Below are 22,513 nucleotides of genomic sequence, written 5' to 3' on the forward strand. Positions count from 1 at the left end.
ATGAAACTTCTCTAGAAATGAAGGTTATGGTTTACTAAGCTCACAATAATCAGAAGACCTATACCTAGTTATGAGATTTTCGAGTTGAGACCACCTACTTAATTTCAATTTGAAAGGTAAAATCCAATTTAGGTCATCTCATTGTTTTTTAAAAATATTTTAACATGTAGGTCGCTATCTATTGATATTTGATTAATGATATTTATACAAGCATCATTCAAGTTGAAAGTATAGAAATATAGTTTTGTATCCCCAAAAATTTTTACATTCCACAGGTCAGATATTAGAATTTTTTAGGAATAGTAACTCAGAAGCTCTTCAAAATTTGTTATGAAATCAAGTTGCCCAAAGGCTTCATTGGCAAGTTCATTACTTTTTTGTTGTTCACTATTTCTTTCGTCTGGACTTTCTCTAGGAAGTGGCACTTTTTGTGTTAAATATGCAGGTAAATTTGGAAAAATTTGAGGCACTGCTGAGCAAACTAATCTTGCTTTAACTCTAATCTTAGTGAGTGTGCCATCAACTAAAAGTTAATCATCTTCACGGATAATATAGTTCCGGTCAAAATGCTTAGCACAAACCACAGAATATTGAGCCCAATTATCTCTACGTATGGCTTTTAGCCATTTAATTTTAAGTTGTTCATCTTTGGGGAAGCCAAAAACAGAACGACTTGCCTCCCCTGCTTTTAAACTACTTTTGTAATTAGATTTACATCCGGGAACAGAGCAGAGACTTGGCATGTTCAAATGATTCGAATGAAACTTTTTTATGTAATTAACAACTTTTTTGCTATTGATCCGATTGGGAGGAAATTTGGTATTTGGGGTTGATTTAGGATGCAATTAATAAATTTGGACAGATAATTGACATTTGAGGACTAGGTCACGTGACATCGTAACTCTTTTGCTATTGATCCGATTTGGTTGAAATTTTGTATTTAGAATTTATTTAGGATGCAATAAATATACGTTGAGAGATATTTCACATATAACACATTATATTGACATACAACGCGACTATATAACACATTATGGTTCTTTGAAGCATGATACCCCAACAACTGGTCCTCTTTTTCCTTGGCATATAAACTTTGGCCCCCTGACTGACCAGACTTAAGTACACCTGATATTTTTTTATTTTTTTAAGAAATTCTATATGGCTCTTCACAAACAAGACTTAAAGGTTCCAAACTGGTCCCCACGGACCAAAAGTATAGGAGCGAAGCGACTATACTTGTTATATAGGAGCGTCAGCGACTATATTATGCACGCGAGCCCGGGTCCGAAAAAGCGTGTTTTTTGGGAAATAAAAATTCATATCTTTGGCTGTATGGCTAGTGAAACGATGAAATTTGGCATGTGGCCTCCCAATACATTGAGAATGATGGATCCGTAAACAGTTTTTTTTTTCGGTACCCACAAAGAGAGCGGTACCGAGTTGAAGTCAAAAATTCGTAAAAAAATGGGTACAAATCGAGTTGCTCACGAGATCTCAAGTTTAAAGCTTTCAATCGAGCTGAAATTTTCAGGATATAAGGGTTCTTGGGTGATTCTTATCTGTATACTTTTTGGGCGAGATCCGTATACAGGGTGATGTATTATAAGCGATCAAAATTGAGTAAAAAAAAAATTCAAAACGGTCCAGAGGCTAAAAGATAATTTTTATAAAAAAAGTTTTTCGGCGAAAAGACTTAGTTTTATGAGAGAAATAACATATTTAGAGCTTTTTTTTCAAAAAAATTTTTTTAACGAGTTCTGGCATTTTCAGTTTTTTTGAATTTGCCGCCAAACGAAACTTATTAAAAAAAAAAAAAAAATACCAAAAAAAAGCTTCATCTTTTGTCTTTCAAATGCCATATAAACAAAATTTTTGTGAACCATACAGGGCGAGCAATAATAAATTTTCTCCATGAAGGTCCGAAAAATTGACAAAAAAAAATCACATTTTATTTAATAACTTTTTAAGGGTGGCACTTGGAAATTTCAAACTTTCAACATTTATAATACTTTTTAAGGGCTTTTTTCTGATGCAGTCTACAGTCATCTACGTAGAGTAGTTTTTGCTCTACACCTTTTTTTAACTTTGACGCTTAATACTGGCATACCTATGTAACGTACGAAGACCATTTTTACCTTCAGACACGCGGAATTTATCTGGCTATAATCCACTAAATACTGTTTTGTTTCAAATATCACCATTTTTCAAGAAAATGCAATTTTCCATAAAAAGTCCAAAAAATCGGTCAGCTGAATATTGGTACCCCCCCGGTACCGGCTCTCAAGGTACAATAATCTGGGTGGTCTAGCACTCAACAAGCACGTCACCCAGGCAATGAAACCTGCGCTGTTCGCCCGTGTCCGCTTAAAATAAGACCCTTTTTATAATCGAAATTTAACTACTAAAACCGATTGGAATCGGTCCAGAATTGATGTTAAACTGTTCCTAAGGCTTTATACTATTTTTCCATGTACAAATCATAAGGTAAAAACCTTTTTTTATACCCTAAAACATCGTCTGAAAATGGTCGATTTTGACGTTTACGGGCGATTTTAATGCAGACTTTTACCGCAGTTTTGATGACATCAGTGACATGACGTCAACGTGAACGAATCGTCTCGGTCTTGCTTTTTATTTTCGTTGATAAAATACTTAAATTAGCTCAGAATTTCCCGAAATCGGTATGGAATAATTCTAGAGACTCTGGAGAATCCGATTATGTGCATATCTTTTACCAAGTCGCCTTCCTTTAGCTGTGATCATTCGACAAAGTTGTAAAGTTTTAGAATTTACCGTGTTTTCATGCGACGGAAGGACTCATACATGGCATTTTGGGTGCGGGAGTGAAAGTTTAATTACTATTTATTTATTTTAACACAAAATCTAACTCTGGACTGTGGATCATTGTTATTATTTGAATTGTGAAGAAAACGCAAGCGTTAAAGGTAGGCCTTAATGTAATATGAGGAGCTTCAATGACAACCTAACCTCTACATGTATTATGTAAATAAATAACAAGACCAAAAAGGAGAAAATATTGAACTTATTAGTTAGAATAAGGTCCAAAATGTGAAAGATTGGCAAATTTCCGCTTAACTAAACGCTGTAAATGTTATATTACACCTTGCATATAAGCATATAATCAGTTTTCACCCAAGAGGTGTGTAACCTTAAAAGAGTAAGGAAATTCAACTACAGTTATGTGTCCCTAGTCAAATATGAATAACAAATAGATATCTGTATGGACTAACAATTAACGCCCATGCAAGGGTATCTTAATGGTTTTGCTCATGACTGGCAGCAGGCCACTTAGTCTGAATGCTCAGGTCAGCGAGATGCCAGGCTTTAAAACATCTAAGAGGATAATCGAAGCAGTAGATAGCATCCAGTTGTGGCACTATCGAAGGGGAGGAATGCAGATTCTGGCAGCTAGATGTTTCAAGTGTTGAGTTGATGATAAGGTGGAAGATGGTGGTGAAAAGAAGCAGAAAAAGCCAGTCCAAAACTGGAGAGACTTTTTTTTATCTTATTGTTGTTGTTCTATATTCTATATTATTTAGATACCAAAGATAGTTTCCTTACAGAGAAGTATTTATATATCATATAGTTTAGTACATATTAAACATCATATTAGTGATTACTCCACACACAAAATTGTACAATTTTCATTTTACGAGAAATAGAGAACATATATATACAAATTTTTATAGGATACACAAGGTTAAGTGTTGGGTTTCCTTCTTTGCTCCCAAACTCTATAATGCTCTCCCTGCTACCATTAAACTGTTACCTACCAAGTTTTTTACTGCAATATAAATTTACTATAAAACAATATCTATTGAAAAAATGTTTTTTCTCAATACAAGAATTTCTAAATGATGATTTCTCATATATGTAATTATAATATAAAACTTTTAGGCTTTAAATCCTTTGATTAATAATAATATTAAGAAGTGTAAAGATTTTCTCTGCGACATATGTGAGCACCTTTGTGTATATGGCATTAACAAATTATGTTTATGTTTAAATTAGGTGTAAGAACAGCTGCTTTTGTAAAATGTCTCTTTTCTATCACATAAAGTGATATGTACTTACATAAGTTCATGAAATAAAGATGATTTTACTTAATTATTTAACTGTGTTTACCATTTATTTTTCCTACCTTAAAGATTGAAATAATATAGCGGGTTGGGTTGGGTTAGAAGGGCAGAAAAACCTATAAACTTACTGGGTTTTCATGTAAACATTACAGCTATGTGGGGTTAGAGTCTGATAATGATGAGTGAACTCATCGAAACACATAAACTTGGAATATTTAAGAGAATTGGGTAAGTATTCTAAGGGTAAGTATAAATTGTAAAATAGCTAATGTAACAAAAATATTATAAATGATTTAACATATTTATTTGACCGAGAGCATTATGAGAAACTAAAAGATCATTGTAAGTGTGCTTCAAGGGTTAGTCCTTGGATTTTTGTTGTCCTCCCTTTCAGCTAGCATACCAATTTGACAACCAGATATGTTTGCTGTTCTGCAAGACATTGTAACTTATTAATGACCTAAGTACATATCTTAAAAGACTTTCTAAATAAATTAAAAACATTGATTTAATAAGATGTATTATAATTAAGCAAAAGAATAAAGCAGTTCTTAAGTTAAGTATGTAAGAATATTCAGGTATAAATACTGTTTATGAAATATTTTGGATTAGTGTATGTACAAATTTAAACTGCTCGCCACTTATAAACAGTAGCTCTTAGAAAACTGTCTCAATAGTATCTGCTTTATATGAGAGTAATAATTGTTTGCCTAACAAGTGTAAATTTTAATTGTATATTTTAAAATGTAAACTATTTATTATAGACATTTTTATGAAAATTAAAGATATGGATAATAACTGTATGCTAATGACTGCAAAGTAATATAGAGCAAATTTGGTTTATGCCTTAAGGAATGGAATCTTGATTAAAACTCAACCTTTATTATAGATCATTTTTCTCTTTAATTATTAAAAGTAAATAACTGTATGACAAAAGTTGATAAAACAATAAACAGGTTATGGAATATAAACATGAAATAAGTTTTATTTTCTACCCAACAATAGGGTTTTTAGCTCCAATTGAAAGATTCTCGTGCCTTTTTGCCTATTCAAGATTTGAAACAAATAAAGTATATATAATTACATATGTATATTTCATTCAAATAACATTAAGTATATAAATTATAAATGCATCCAACTTCTGGTGAAAAAATCCAGTATTAAGTGAAACTTCATTGAAATGTTGCACCGTTCCACAACAAAAAAGTTGATTGTCTACAGTTTGTGTCACAGTTCAGTTGTTATATTCCTGTTTACTTCTAATTTTTATTTCCTTCCTCATATGATTGCACCTACTCCATCAAACACATTTCATGATCTCTGCGGAATCCTAACATACTTCAATTAGCTTATTTATTCCTGGTTGTGTGGTATACTAATCAGCAGTTAAAACATGCAATTCCTCCTGGTTTACAACTAATGGGTCCCACAGCCCTTGAATTGTTGACCAGGATGAAAACAAATCATAGGATGTAATCATTCTAGGTACACAAAGGCCATCCAGGCAAAATATATATAAACTTGAATGAAGTTATGACACTTTTATCAGTCTTATTTAGCAAAGTCATTTTGTTTTTCATACATATTTCCACACTATAAGCTGAATCTACATATTTATAAAAACAAAAACTGATAAAATACATATAGATATGCATGTGTATGTGTATGAAGCCAAAATCGAGAACGTAGCATATGTTGGTTGTCAGTTACCCATTTTTATAGTCCACGCCCGCTGTTATTTAATCGATGTAAGGTCCGTATCTCCTAAAATCCCCAAGGTAATAATTTTTTGTCTAGATATTAACTATGAATACCTAAATCGACTTATGGTGGTCTTAAACATCTACCAACTAAGGTTTCATTGTGAAATTAATTAAAAAGTCAAATTTTAAACAAATGAAAAGGCTCTAACTCCCAAAATTCCCAAAGGATTTGGATAAAACTTTTTTCTATAATAGATAATAAATATCTAAACCGAGTTTAGATAGTTGCAAATCTCTACAAGCTTTTTGGTAAAAAATTATTGAACTGTAAGATGTACAAAAGTATAAACGGCTATGACTGTTAATACTCCCAAAGCATTCCAATGAAACTTTTTTATGTACATAACAATAAATATTTAAATGGATTTTTCTTAAATCGACAAACGGTGTCGACTTTTTTGCTATTGATCCGATTGGTATAAAATTTGGTATTTCGAGCTTATTTAGGATGAAATAAATAAATTTTGACCAATATTTGACATTTAAGGGCCAAGTCACGTGACACCGTAACTCTTTTGCTATTGCTTTGATTGGGTTAAAATTTGGTATTTGGAGTTTATTTAAGATGCAATTAATATACGTTGACTGATATTTGACATATAACACATTATATTGACATACAACGCGACTATATAACACATTATGGTTCTTTGAAGCATGATACCCCAACAACTGGTCCTTTCTTTCCTTGGCATATAAACGTTGGACCCCCGACTGACCAGACTTAAGTACACCGGATAATTTGGGTTTTTTTTAAGAATTCCTTTATGACTCTTCACAGACAAGACCTTAAGGTTCTAAACTGGTCCCCACGGACCAAAAGTATAGGAGCGAAGCGACTATACTTGTTATATAGGAGCGTCAGCGACTATATTATGAGCGTCACCTAGACCTCGCGCGATCGTGTTTTTTGGGATATAAAAATTCATAACTTTGGCTGTATGGCTAGTGAAACGATGAAATTTGGCATGTGGCCTCTCAATACATTGGGAATGATGGATCCGTAAACAATTTTTTTTTTCGGTACCCACAAAGAGAGCGGTGCCGAGTTGAAGTCAAAAATTCGCAAAAAAATGGGTAAAATTCGAGTTTCTCACGAGATCTCAAGTTTAAAGCGTTCAATCGAGCTGAAATTTTCAGGATATAGGGGTTCTTGGGGGTTACAGGTCTGTATACTTTTTGGGCCAGATCCGTATACAGGGTGATTTACTATAAGCGATCAAAATTGAGTAAAAAAAAAATTCAAAATGGTCCAGAGGCTAAAAGATAATTTTTATAAAAAAAGTTTTTCGGCGAAAAGACTTAGTTTTATGAGAGAAATAACATATTTAGAGCTTTTTTTTCAAAAAAATTTTTTTAACGAGTTCTGGCATTTTCAGTTTTTTTGAATTTGCCACCAAACGAAACTTATTTCGGGAAAAAGAAAATTTTCAAAAAATAGCTTCATCTTTTATCTTTCAAATGCCATATAACCGAAATTTTTGCGAACCATACAGGGCGAGCAATAAAAAAATGTTCCCATGAAGGTCAAAAAAATTGACAAAAAAAAATTACATTTTATTTAATAACTTTTTAAGGGTGACACTTGCAGATTTGAAACTTTCAACGTTTATAATACTTTTTAAGAGCTTTTTTTTGATATACTCTACAGTCATCTACGTAGAGTAGTTTTTGCTCTACACCTTTTTTTAACTTTGACGCTTAATACTGGCATACCTATGTAACGTAGGAAGACCATTTTTGCCTTCAGACACGCGGAATTTATCTGGCTATAATATACTATATACCGTTTTGTTTGAAATATCACAATTTTCCAAGAAAATTTAATTTTTTATGAAAAGTGCCAAAAATGGACCAGTGGAATGCTGTACCCCCCCAGTGCCGGATGATCATGGTACAATCCATAAGTGGTCTAGCACCCAACAAGCACGTCACCCAGGCAATGAAACCTGCGCTTTTCGACCGTTTCCGTTCGAAAATAAGACCCTTTTTATAATCGAAATTTGACTACTAAAACCACCTGGAATCGGTCCAGAATTGATGTTAAACTGTGCCTAAGGCTTTATACTATTTTTCCATGTACATATCATAAGGTAAAAACCTTTTTTTATACCCTAAAACATCGTCTGAAAATGGTCGATTTTGACGTTTACGGGCGATTTTAATGCAGACTTTTACCGCAGTTTTGATGACATCAGTGACATGACGTCAACGTGAGTGAATCGTCTCGGTCTTGCTTCTTATTTTCGTTGATAAAATACTTAAATTAGCTCAGAATTTCCCGAAATCGGTATGGAATAATTCTAGAGACTCTGGAGAATCCGATTATGTGCATATCTTTTACCAAGTCGCCTTCCTTTACCTGTGATCATTCGACAAAGTTGTAAAGTTTTAGAATTTACCGTGTTTTCATGCGACGGAAGGACTCATACATGGCATTTTGGGTGCGGGAGTGAAAGTTTAATTACTATTGATTTATTTTAACACAAAATCTAACTCTGGACTGTGGATCATTGTTATTATTTGAATTGTGAAGAAAACGCAAGCGTTAAAGGTAGGCCTTAATGTAATATGAGGAGCTTCAATGACAACCTAACCTCTACATGTATTATGTAAATAAATAACAAGACCAAAAAGGAGAAAATATTGAACTTATTAGTTAGAATAAGGCCCAAAATGTGAAAGATTGGCAAATTTCCGCTTAACTAAACGCTGTAAATGTTATATTACACCTTGCATATAAGCATATTATCAGTTTTCACCCAAGAGGTGTGTAACCTTAAAAGAGTAAGGAAATTCAACTACAGTTATGTGTCCCTAGTCAAATATGAATAACAGATAGATATCTGTATGGTCTAACAATTAACGTCCATGCAAGGGTATCTTAATGGTTTTGCTCATGACTGGCAGCAGGCCACTTAGTCTAAATGCTCAGGTCAGCGAGATGCCAGGCTTTAAAACATCTAAGAGGATAATCGAAGCAGTAGATAGCATCCAGTTGTGGCACTATCGAAGGGGAGGAATGCAGATTCTGGCAGCTAGATGTTTCAAGTGTTGAGTTGATGATAAGGTGGAAGATGGTGGTGAAAAGAAGCAGAAAAAGCCAGTCCAAAACTGGAGAGACTTTTTTTTATCTTATTGTTGTTGTTCTATATTCTATATTATTTAGATACCAAAGATAGTTTCCTTACAGAGAAGTATTTATATATCATATAGTTTAGTACATATTAAACATCATATTAGTGATTACTCCACACACAAAATTGTACAATTTTCATTTTACGAGAAATAGAGAACATATATTTACAAATTTTTATAGGATACACAAGGTTAAGTGTTGGGTTTCCTTCTTTGCTCCCAAACTCTATAATGCTCTCCCTGCTACCATTAAACTGTTACCTACCAAGTTTTTTACTGCTATATAAATTTAATATAAAACAATATCTATTGAAAAAATGTTTTTTCTCAATACAAGAATTTCTAAATGATGATTTCTCATATATGTAATTATAATATAAAACTTTTAGGCTTTAAATCCTTTGATTAATAAGAATATTAAGAAGTGTAAAGATTTTCTCTGCGACATATGTGAGCACCTTTGTGTATATGGCATTAACAAATTATGTTTATGTTTAAATTAGGTGTAAGAACAGCTGTTTTTGTAAAATGTCTCTTTTCTATCACATAAAGTGATATGTACTTACATAAGTTCATGAAATAAAGATGATTTTATTTAACTGTGTTCACCATTTATTTTTCCTACCTAAAAGATTGAAATAATATAGCGGGTTGGGTTGGGTTAGAAGGTTAGAAAAACCTATAAACTTACTGGGTTTTCATGTAAACATTACAGCTATGTGGGGTTAGAGTCTGATAATGATGAGTGAACTCATCGAAACACATAAACTTGGAATATTTAAGAGAATTGGGTAAGTATTCTAAGGGTAAGTATAAATTGTAAAATAGCTAATGTAACAAAAATATTATAAATGATTTAACATATTTATTTGACCGAGAGCATTATGAGAAACTAAAAGATAATTGTAAGTGTGCTTCAAGGGTTAGTCCTCGGATTTTTGTTGTCCTCTTTTTCAGCTAGCATACCAATTTGACAACCAGATATGTTTGCTGTTCTTTAAGACATTGTAACTTTTTAATGACCTAAGTACATATCTTAAAAGACTTTCTAAATAAATTAAAAACATTGATTTAACAGATATTATTGAGACAGTTTTCTAAGAGCTACTGTTTATAAGTGGCGATCAGTTTAAATTTGTACACTTAATGCAAAATATTTCATAGACAGTATTTATACCTGAATATTCTTACACACTTAAGAACTGCCTTATTCTTTTGCTTAATTATAAAAGATGTATTATAAATACTGTCTATGAAATATTTTGGATTAAGTGTACAAATTTAAACTGATCGCCACTTATAAACAGTAGCTCTTAGAAAACTGTCTCAATAATATCTGCTTTATATGAGAGTAAAGATTGTTTGCCTAAAAAGTGTAAATTTTAATTGTATGTTCTGAAATGTAAACTATTTATTATTGACATTTTGATGAAAATTAAAGATATGTATAAAATAGATAATAACTGTATGCTAATGACTGCCAAGTAATATAGAGCAAATTTGGTTTACACCTTAAGGAATGGAATCTTGAATAAAACTCAACCTTTATTATAGATCATTTTTCTCTTTAATTATTAAAAGTAAATAACTGTATGACAAAAGTTGATAAAACAATAAACAGGTTATGGAATATAAACATGAAATAAGTTTTATTTTCTACCCAACAATAGGGTTTTTAGCTCCAATTGAAAGATTCTCGTGCCTTTTTGCCTATTCAAGATTTGAAACAAATAAAGTATATATAATTACATATGTATATTTCATTCAAATAACATTAAGTATATAAATTGTGAAAAAATCCAGTATTAGGTGAAACTTCATTGAAATGTTGCTCCGTTCCACAACAAAAAAGTTGATTGTCTACAGTTTGTGTCACAGTTCAGTTGTTAGATTCCTGTTTACTTCTAATTTTTATTTCCTTCCTCATATGATTGCACCTACTCCATCAAACACATTTCATGATCTCTGGGGAATCCTAACATACTTCATGTAATTTATTTATTTCTGGTTGTGTAGTATAATCAACAGTAAAGACAGGCAGTTCTTCCTGGTTTCCCAATTTCATCAATATGGTAGAATCTCAATGATTTCTTGATGGATGTCCTTAAGTACATGGTCTGAGCCCCATCAAACACATTTCATGATATCTGCGGAATCCTAACATACTTCAATTAGCTTATTTATTCCTGGTTGTGTGGTATACTAATCAGCAGTTAAAACATGCAATTCCTCCTGGTTTACAACTAATGGGTCCCACAGCCCTTGAATTGTTGACCAGGATGAAAACAAATCATACTGTGTAATCATTCTAGGTACACAAAAGTTCACACAGGCAAAATATATGTAAACTTGAATGAAGTTATGAGATTTTTATCAGTCTTATTTAGCAAAGTTATGGTTTTTTTTCATACTTATTTCCACAATACAAGCTGAGTATACATATTTATATAAAACTTCTAAAATACATATAGGTTTGCATCTTCATACACATAAGCTACGTCCGATCGTGTTGAGCGACCGAAATCCAGAACGCAGCATATGCCGGTTGTCAACAATAACATTATAGTCCGCGCTCCATGTTATTTAATCAAAATAATGCCTGTTTCATACGCCTTTACTCAAGCTGCGTATCGGATGCGTTTTGGTAGATCCGTTTACGCTTTGAAAGGGCGACTCTGCCGAGACGTTCTATTTTGATTTTGCTTTATTTACAAATGAGAATATTTTATTTATGTGATTGATTTATTGTTTAAAATATGTATAGACGCCGTTAATAATTATATAAATGCATTATTAGACTTTTCCCCCTATATTGTAGTTTTTTACTTATATAAATTTAATCAATTAATAAATTTCAAAACAACTTTCTCTGTCGGTGCCGAAGAAGTGGATACAATGTTTAAATAATTAGTGGTGTCATTAGCTTTATTTAAGTCAGAATTTGGTGACACTTCAAAGCTAGAAGAAAGATACTGTAGGTATATATTGATGGGTAGATTAAAATAATCTTTAAACAATTCATATGCGTAAGGTGATATAATATATAATATAAAAGTCATTATTATAGTTGATGGGTAATAACGTTTTTGCTTTAAAATAAGTAAAGTTATTTGATCTATTAAAAGTATTACTCGATTACAAATGTTACTATCTTTTTCATCCTCCAAGTTGTGTGAAATATGAATTTTGGTGAATGATAAAACTTTTCTAGAGATGAAGATTATGGTTTTTTAAGCTCACAATAATCAGAAGATATATAATTATACCTAGTTAATAGATTTTTGAGTGGAGACCCACCTACTTAATTTCAATTCGAAAGGTAAAATCCATTTTAGATCATTTTGGGACAACTCCATTTTTTTTAAAAAGACTTTAACATATAGGTCTCTATCTATTGATATTTGATTAATAATATTTTTACGAGCATCATTCAAGGTTAAAGTATAGAAATATAGTTTTGTATCTCCAAAAATGTTTACATTCCACAGGTCAGATATTAGAATTTTGTGGGAATAATTACTCATAAGATCTTAAAATTTTCTTATGAAATTAAGTTGCCCAAAGGCTTCATTGGCAAGTTCATTACTTTTTTGTTCACTATTTCTTTCGTCTGGACTTTCTCTAGGAAGAGGCACTGTTTTTGTTAAATATGCAGGTAAATTTGGAAAAATTTGAGGCACTGCAGAGCAAACTAATTTTGCTTTAACTCTAATCTTAGTGAGTGTGCCATCAGGTAAAAGATAATCATCTTTACGGATAATATCATTCCGGTCAAGATACTTGGGACAAACCACAGAATATTGAGTAGGAGCCCAATTATCTCTAGGTATGGCTTTTAAACATTTAATTTTAAGTTGTTCATCTTTGGGGAAGCCAAAAATACTTGCCGCCCCTGCTTTTAAACCACTTTTGTAATTAGATTTACATCCAGGAACAGAGCAGGGACTTGGCATGTTCAAAGGATTCGAATGAATTTTTTATGTAATTAACAACTTTTTTGCTATTGATCCGATTGGGATGAAATTTGGTATTTAGAGTTTATTTAGGATGCAAATAATAAATTTTGACAGATAATTGAAATTTGAGGTTCAGGTCACGTGACACCGTAACTCTTTTGCTATTGATCCGATTGCGTTGAAATTTGCTATTTAGAGTTTATTAAGGATGCAATTAATATACGTTGACAGATATTTGACATATAATAACACATTATATTGACACACAACGCGACTATATAACACATTATGGTTCTTTGAAGCATGATACCCCAACAACTGGTCCTCTCTTTCCTTGGCATAGAAACGTTGGCACTTTCGACTGACCAGACTTAAGTACACCTGACAATTTGTGATTTTTTTTAAGAAATGCTCTAAGGCCCATCACTGACAGGACCTAAAGGTTCCAAACTGGTCCCCACGGACCAAAAGTATAGGAGCGAAGCGACTATACTTGTTATATAGGAGCGTCAGCGACTATATTATGAGCGCGAGCCCGGGTCCGAAAAAGCGTGTTTTTTGAGAAATAAAAATTCATATCTTTGGCTGTATGGCTAGTGAAACGATGAAATTTGGCATGTGGCCTCCCAATACATTGAGAATGATGGATCCGTAAACAGTTTTTTTTTTTCGGTACCCACAAAGAGAGCGGTACCGAGTTGAAATCAAAAATTCGTAAAATAATGGGTAAAAATCGAGTTTCTCACGAGATCTCAAGTTTAAAGCTTTCAATCGAGCTGAAATTTTCAGGATATAAGGGTTCTTGGGTGATTCTTATCTGTATACTTTTTGGGCCAGATCCGTATACAGGGTGATTTATTATAAGCGATCAAAGTTGAGTAAAAAAAAAATTCAAAATGGTCCAGAGGCTAAAAGATAATTTTTATAAAAAAAGTTTTTCGGCGAAAAGACTTAGTTTTATGAGAGAAATAACATATTTAGAGCTTTTTTTTCAAAAAAATTTTTTTAACGAGTTCTGGCATTTTCAGTTTTTTTGAATTTGCCGCCAAACGAAACTTATTAAAAAAAAAAAAAAAATTCCAAAAAAAAGCTTCATCTTTTGTCTTTCAAATGCCATATAATCGAAATTTTTGTGAACCATACAGGGCGAGCAATAAAAAAATTTTCCCATGAAGGTCCAAAAAATTGACAAAAAAAAATCACATTTTATTTAATAACTTTTTAAGGGTGGAACTTGGAGATTTCAAACTTTTAACATTTATAACACTTTTTAAGGGCTTTTTTTTGATATACTCTACAGTCATCTACGTAGAGTAGTTTTTGCTCTACACCTTTTTTTAACTTTGAAGCTTAATACTGGAATACCTATCCAACGTAGAAGGACCATTTTTGCTTTCAGACACGCGGAATTTATCTGGCTATAATGCACTAAATACCGTTTTGTTTTAAATATCACCATTTTTTGAGAAAATGCAATTTTCCATAAAAAGTCCAAATAATCGGTCAGCTGAATATTGGTACCCCCCCGGGCGTGGCTCACAAGGTACAATAATTCGGGTGGTCTAGCACCCAACAAGCACGTCACCCAGGCAATGAAACCTGCGCTGTTCGCCCGTGTCCGCTTAAAATAAGACCCTTTTTATAATCGAAATTTAACTACTAAAACCGATTGGAATCGGTCCAGAATTGATGTTAAACTGTTCCTAAGGCTTTATACTATTTTTCCATGTACAAATCATAAGGTAAAAACCTTTTTTTATACCCTAAAACATCGTCTGAAAATGGTCGATTTTGACGTCTACGGGCGATTTTAATGCCGACTTTTACCGCAGTTTTGATGACATCAGTGACATGACGTCAACGTGAATTAATCGGCTCGGTGTTGCTTCTTATTTTCATTTATAAAATACTTAAATTAGGTCAGAATTTTCCGAAATCGGTATGGAATAATTCTAGAGACTCTGGAGAATCCGATTATGTGCATATCTTTTACCAAGTCGCCTTCCTTTAGCTGTGATCATTCGACAAAGTTGTAAAGTTTTAGAATTTACCGTGTTTTCATGCGACGGAAGGACTCATACATGGCATTTTGGGTGCGGGAGTGAAAGTTTAATTACTATTTATTTATTTTAACACAAAATCTAACTGTGGACTGTGGATCATTGTTATTATTTGAATTGTGAAAAAAACGCAAGCGTTAAAGGTAGGCCTTAATGTAATATGAGGAGCTTCAATGACAACCTAACCTCTACATGTATTATGTAAATAAATAACAAGACCAAAAAGGAGAAAATATTGAACTTATTAGTTAGAATAAGGCCCAAAATGTGAAAGATTGGCAAATTTCCGCTTAACTTAACGCTGTAAATGTTATATTACACCTTGCATATAAGCATATAATCAGTTTTCACCCAAGAGGTGTGTAACCTTAAAAGAGTAAGGAAATTCAACTACAGTTATGTGTCCCTAGTCAAATATGAATAACAAATAGATATCTGTATGGTCTAACAATTAACATCCATGCAAGGGTATCTTAATGGTTTTGCTCATGACTGGCAGCAGGCCACTTAGTCTGAATGCTCAGGTCAGCGAGATGCCAGGCTTTAAAACATCTAAGAGGATAATCGAAGCAGTAGATAACATCCAGTTGTGGCACTATCGAAGGGGAGGAATGCAGATTCTGGCAGCTAGATGTTTCAAGTGTTGAGTTGATGATAAGGTGGAAGATGGTGGTGAAAAGAAGCAGAAAAAGCCAGTCCAAAACTGGAGAGACTTTTTTTTATCTTATTGTTGTTGTTCTATATTCTATATTATTTAGATACCAAAGATAGTTTCCTTACAGAGAAGTATTTATATATCATATAGTTTAGTACATATTAAACATCATATTAGTGATTACTCCACACACAAAATTGTACAATTTTCATTTTACGAGAAATAGAGAACATATATATACAAATTTTTAAAGGATACACAAGGTTAAGTGTTGGGTTTCCTTCTATGCTCCCAAACTCTATAATGCTCTCCCTGCTACCATTAAACTGTTACCTACCAAGTTTTTTACTGCAATATAAATTTACTATAAAACAATATCTATTGAAAAAATGTTTTTTCTCAATACAAGAATTTCTAAATGATGATTTCTCATATATGTAATTATAATATAAAACTTTTAGGCTTTAAATCCTTTGATTAATAATAATATTAAGAAGTGTAAAGATTTTCTCTGCGACATATGTGAGCACCTTTGTGTATATGGCATTAACAAATTATGTTTATGTTTAAATTAGGTGTAAGAACAGCTGTTTTTGTAAAATGTGATATGTACTTACATAAGTTCATGAAATAAAGATGATTTTACTTTAATTATTTAACTGTGTTCACCATTTATTTTTCCTACCTTAAAGATTGAAATAATATAGCGGGTTGGGTTGGGTTAGAAGGGCAGAAAAACCTATAAACTTACTGGGTTTACATTAAAAGATTGAAATAATATAGCGGGTTGGGTTGGGTTAGAAGGGCAGAAAAACCTATAAACTTACTGGGTTTTCATGTAAACATTACAGCTATGTGGGGTTAGAGTCTGATAATGATGAGTGATCTCATCGAAACACATAAACTAGGAATATTTAAGAGAATTGGGTAAGTATTCATGTTCTTTTTCTACAGGAAAATAAAATTGTAAAATAGCTAATGTAACAAAAATATTATAAATGATTTGACATATTTATTTGACCGAGAGCATTATGAGAAACTAAAAGATCATTGTAAGTATGCTGCAAGGGTTAGTCCTCGGATTTTTGTTGTCCTCTTTTTCAGCTAGCATACCAATTTGACAATCAGATATCTTTGCTGTTCTGCAAGACATTGTAACTTTTTAATGACCTAAGTACATATTTTAAAAGACTTTCTAAATAAATTAAAAACATTGATTTAACAAGATGTATTATAATTAAGCAAAAGAATAAAGCAGTTCTTAAGTTAAGTATGTAAGAATATTCAGGTATAAATACTGTTCATGAAATATTTCAGATTAAGTGTATGTACAAATTTAAACTGATCGCCACATATAAACAGTAGCTCTTAGAAAACTGTTCCAATAATATCTGCTTTATATGAGAGTAAAGATTGTTTGCCTAAAAAGTGTAAATTTTAATTGTATGTTTTGAAATGTAAACTATTTATTATAGACATTTTGATGAAAATTAAAGATATGTATAAAATGGATAATAACTGTATGCTAATGACTGCAAAGTAATATAAAGCAAATTTGGTTTATGCCTTCAGGAATGGAATCTTGAATAAAACTCAACCTTTATTATAGATCATTTTTCTCTTTAATTATTAAAAGTAAATAACTGTATGACAAAAGTTGATAAAACAATAAACAGGTTATGAAATATAAACATGAAATAAGTTTTATTTTCTACCCAACAATAGGGTTTTTAGCTCCAATTGAAAGATTCTCGTGCCTTTTTGCCTATTCAAGATTTGAAACAAATAAAGTATATATAATTACATATGTATATTTCATTCAAATAACATTAAGTATATAAATTATAAATGCATCCAACTTCTGGTGAAAAAATCCAGTATTAAGTGAAACTTCATTGAAATATTGCTCCGTTCCACAACAAAAAAGTTGATTGTCTACAGTTTGTGTCACAGTTCAGTTGTTATATTCCTGTTTACTTCTTATTTTTATTTCCTTCCTCATATGACTGCACCTACTCCATCAAACACATTTCATAATCTCTGGGGAATCCTAACATACTTCATGTAGCTTATTTATTTCTGGCTGTGTAGTCTAATCAACAGTAAAGACAGGCAGTTCTTCCTGGTTTCCCAATTTCATCAATATGGTAGAATCTCAATGATTTCTTGATGGATGTCCTTAAGTATATGGTCTGAGCCCCATCAAACACATTTCATGATCTCTGCGGAATCCTAACATACTTCAATTAGCTTATTTATTCCTGGTTGTGTGGTATACTAATCAGCAGTTAAAACATGCAATTCCTCCTAGTTTACAACTAATGGGTCCCATAGCTGTTGAATTGTTGACCAGGATGAAAACAAATCATACTTTGTAATCATTCTAGATACACAAAAGGCCACACAAGCAAAATATATATAAACTTGAATGAAGTTATGCGATTTTTATCAGTCTTATTTTATAAGTCATTCTTTTTTTCATACATATTTCCACACTATAAGATAAATATATATATTTATATAAAACTGATAAAATACATATAGGTATGCATGCTAGCGTCCGTTCGAGTTTCAGCGACCAAAATCGAGAACGCGGCATATGTCGGTTGCCAGCGATTAAATTATAGTCCGTGCTCCATGTTATTTAATCGATGGATACGTTAGCGCTTGACCCTAAGCGCTAATCTGCTGCGTGACTTTAGAGTATCGATGCGGAAATTCGGCTGATCGCATTGATTTGTGGCATTTAATATTAGCCTGTATAGTCCTAAATCCATTTTCCCTAAAACGATTTAAAAACTTTTACTTTAAGTTCTTTATTTAAAAAATTATAGATTTCTATAGATTATAGAAAAAAATAAAATAAAGTTTTTTTTCTTGGCTTTTTTATCATTTATGATTAATTTTTATATAATATTTAAAAATTGATAAAAATATTCCTTTCAAATAAATAAATCCTTCATTTAAATATTATATTTAATTACTTATTTCGCAGTTATTTAATTTAAATAATTATGGATCCAAAAACTTAATCATCAAATCTTATGATCATCACAATAAAAAAATCCAAAACAAAAATATCGTCAGTGGCGACGATGGTTAAATGTCGCCGTTGCGAATAATCGCATTACATCGGGAAGCGCCTTAAAACTTCACGTACAAAGTTAGCTGTGATTTATAATTAACAAAAACAAAAGAGCATCGGTCGGCAACCGGCGTATCCAGGTTAAATAAACCTCCATTTTATATTCCGTTTTTGCATCAAAGAGTAAAATTTCCGCGGAAATTTCTTTTATGCTAATTTTGAGGAATATTCGTGTGTTATAAACAGTTTTTAGTTATTAATTTATTTGAGTGTTAATTATCAATTTATTATAGTTTTTAGGTTAGCAATAATAATTATTAGGCTTATTAGATCTGCATTTTGCTTTGCAACAGTGATAAACCAAGCCAGCAAGCAAAAATTTTGGACAAATTTGGATCATTGAATTCTATTGTATTATTTGGTTTTTCATAGTTCCATTTTACAAAATCAAAGGTAAGTTTTTATGTTAATTTAAGCATATTATGAATACAGTAATCTTAAAATCTATTTATATTATAAATCTGGACATATGAGTTATAAAATTGCCTGGAATTTCTTAATATTTCTTTTGTGCTAATTTTGAGCAATATCAACAATTTTTAGCTATAAGTTAATTTTCTATTGTTTCTAGGATCTCAAGCAATAATTATTGGACTCATATATTGACAAAACAAGCAAGCAAGCAAAGTTTTTGGAAAAATTTGACTCATTGCACCATATAGTACATATTTGTCTTCTATAGTTCCATTTTACAAAATCAAAGGTAAGTTTTATTTAAATTTATGTATTATCAATATTATATTTCTCAGTTTTAAAATTTATTCATCGTATAAATATGTGATTACACATGGAAAAGATGTGTATGTTTTAGATATGATTTTTACTTAGGGTGTCTTAAGAGATCTAAAGTAAAAGTATTTTATAAAGTGTATACCACTCAGATATGTAAATTAATTTTTAAATACATAAAGAGGAAAGAAAATAACTGTTATTGTATGAAACAAATTAAGAAGAATATATACATATATAAATATCCTTTTATTTAAATGGTATTTTTTAAAGTAACTTCCTAGAAAGAAACTTTCTAGAAAGTTTTTTCTAAAGCAAAAATTAACTATCTGCTTACATTTAATTAAAATAATTTTTTAACTAATGCATTTTATTCTCATATTATTTATTTTGAGTCTATTCCAATTAGATTCTTTGGAGTATTTATATTTTTGTGTTTTTTTCAAGTATTTTTTATGACAATGATGCCAATTTATGTCTACTATGATCTTAATGGGATTTAATTTTCTAGTTATTCCTATGGAAATATTGACATCTTTAAAAAGTGCCTTTATTAATCATATGCCTAAATATTAATAATTTTTTTTTTTTATTTTTGAATAAATATATATTACAACTATTTAAATTTTTAAAATAAAAACAGTCCTAATGATATTTTTATTTATTTTATTGTTAAAAAATATTGTTATTAGGCAATATTAAGTAGTAAATTATAATATCATGAAGATGAACACAAGAAATTAAAAATGTAGCACCTTAATAACTAAAATCATTTATAACTAAAAAAAAATTAAATTATGAGATTATTATTGATGTTTTATTTATTCTTACAAGGTGAAAATTAATTGAACTTTAAGTAGCCTACAAATAAATTCCGGCTCTTGGCATTATATATTGGTTAAATTGTGTGGGCACTAATCCCTTTTTCAGCCCGAAAATAAAATTTATGACTGAAAAGTACAATTTCTATTTAAAAGAATGTATATTAAGAGTGTATTGGCTTCACTTTAGTATTATCTACATCTAGATACAGACAGATATTTAAGAATATTTACAGATACACCCAGATTTTAGATTTTAGATATTTAATAATTCTTGACAAAAAAATATTTACAATCTTTTTGCATCTTATTTAAAGATCATTCTTAATTATTCATTATTAATTATAAAGCCCAGATACTTTATTTCATTTATCCAGTTTACCACTACCACTTTATTCATTGGATTATAATAGTTAAATTATAATGCAGCAATTTAATATATTTCCATTTAACATTACTGCTAATTAAGATTGTTTTTTATTTATTTAGAGCCTAATTTTAGCCAATGTATAAATAAGAGTACTGCTTTTATTTTTATATAACATTTAAACTTCTATTCACAAATATTGTAATTCCTATATTATAAGTCATACTACAACAATTCTAAATAAGCTATAAAATCTAAAATAAGAACATTTTGAAATTCTTATAGAACATATGCATACAACCATTTTTGATAAAAGTGATATAGTTTGTTCTGTATTATGTATTGACAACTTTTCAATGAATATCTTGTTAAATTTTCTGGATAAATTGTCAATTACCAAAATATAACTAAGGTGTTTTAAGTGTCAAGGGTTCTTTCACAAGAAAACACATAGAATATAGTGAAGAATACGAAGCTACAAATTGTTCCAGCAATTTTAAGAAATTTTAAAACTGTGTTGAAGCAAACAAAAATGTTGCAACTAAATATGATATCACATCATGCAGCCAATAACACTAATTGTCCCACATGCCAATATCATTTAAAACATTTAAGAAATAAAATTGATTATGGACCTTAATGGTACAAACAGATCAAGAAGTAATAGTAAATGAACTTGACAATCTGACTGAAGGTAGAGTGGGACGGCTAGTGGAGTTGGAGCCATTGCATGAATTAGTTAATAAATGTTGTTCAGTTAAATATAAGAAGTGCCAAGGAAAATTTTGATAAGTTGTTATTACTGTTTCAATGGGGTAAGCTAACATACTGTGATATATTCATATTGCCTGAATACTTTAAGTTAAATTCTTGGGATCTGTACAAAATTGCAGGGTATGACACCTACTATAATCAGGGAGTCTTTAATGGATATGATAGGATTCTGATCAGATCCACATTAAATCCAGAAGTTACTCATAATAAATTGAAAAAATCAAAGGTAATGTTAATTAGAATCACATTTGAGTTTTGTGAATACTCTTTTGGTATATCTGCAATTTAAAAATCACCTAAGGTAAATGATTAGTTTTTTGTTGGGGATTTATCTGAATATTTGCAGGTCAAGCAATATGATTGAAATTCTTACAGGAGATATTAATATAAATCTTAAAGCAGTAAATTAAGCAACTGTTCATGAATACCTTTGCTTTTTAGCAAGGTTTGGCTATACATTCTATATTAATAATGCCACACGATATGATACAGGAACATGCATTGACCATCTTTTTATTAAAAGTAGAATACAACAGCTCTGTTTTGAGTCATTTATTTTAGACACCTATATTACTGACCATTACCCAATCATGATTGTAACTAAACGCAATTCTTGCAAAAACCCAGAACAAAAATCCAATATAAAATTGATTATGATATTTTAAAACAGAAACTTTCCTCTGATGACAGCTGGGCTCAAGTCTTTCAATCTAATGATCCTAAACAGGCAACAGAGGCTTTTGTATTCCATTTACTGAATTCCATAGAACATTCTAAGGTGGTTGTCAAAAATGAAAAAAAAACAACAAAAAAGCCCAGCCATGGATTACAAATGGAGTAATTACCTCAATAAAGCACAGAGATAATCTAAAGAAGAGATTATTGAAAAATCCAAATCCCTTACTTGAGCCAGAATATAAAGCCTACCAAAATAGCCGCAACACATTAATTAAGAAAGTTAAATATAATTAGTACAAAAAAGAAATTACAGAAAACGGCAACAAT

General features: G+C 31.0%; 1 protein-coding gene across 2 annotated transcripts in view; it reads left to right on the top strand.

Moving 5' to 3' along the window:
- Nucleotides 1-22,513, top strand: part of LOC126749558 (uncharacterized) — a 52,046-nt gene that overhangs the window by 18,770 nt on the left and 10,763 nt on the right. The window contains exons 2-3 of one of the 2 annotated variants that reach the window (XM_050459277.1): nt 19,051-19,210; nt 19,389-19,520. The gene's annotated coding sequence lies outside the window, so the exon portion shown is untranslated. Of the gene's footprint in view, nt 1-18,996; nt 19,211-19,388; nt 19,521-22,513 lie in introns of those variants that run through there. The other variant, XM_050459276.1, reaches the window with a different exon arrangement.

This window comes from Anthonomus grandis, unplaced genomic scaffold, assembly GCF_022605725.1.
Source record: "Anthonomus grandis grandis unplaced genomic scaffold, icAntGran1.3 ctg00000308.1, whole genome shotgun sequence".
Classification (NCBI taxonomy): Eukaryota; Metazoa; Arthropoda; class Insecta; order Coleoptera; family Curculionidae; genus Anthonomus; species Anthonomus grandis.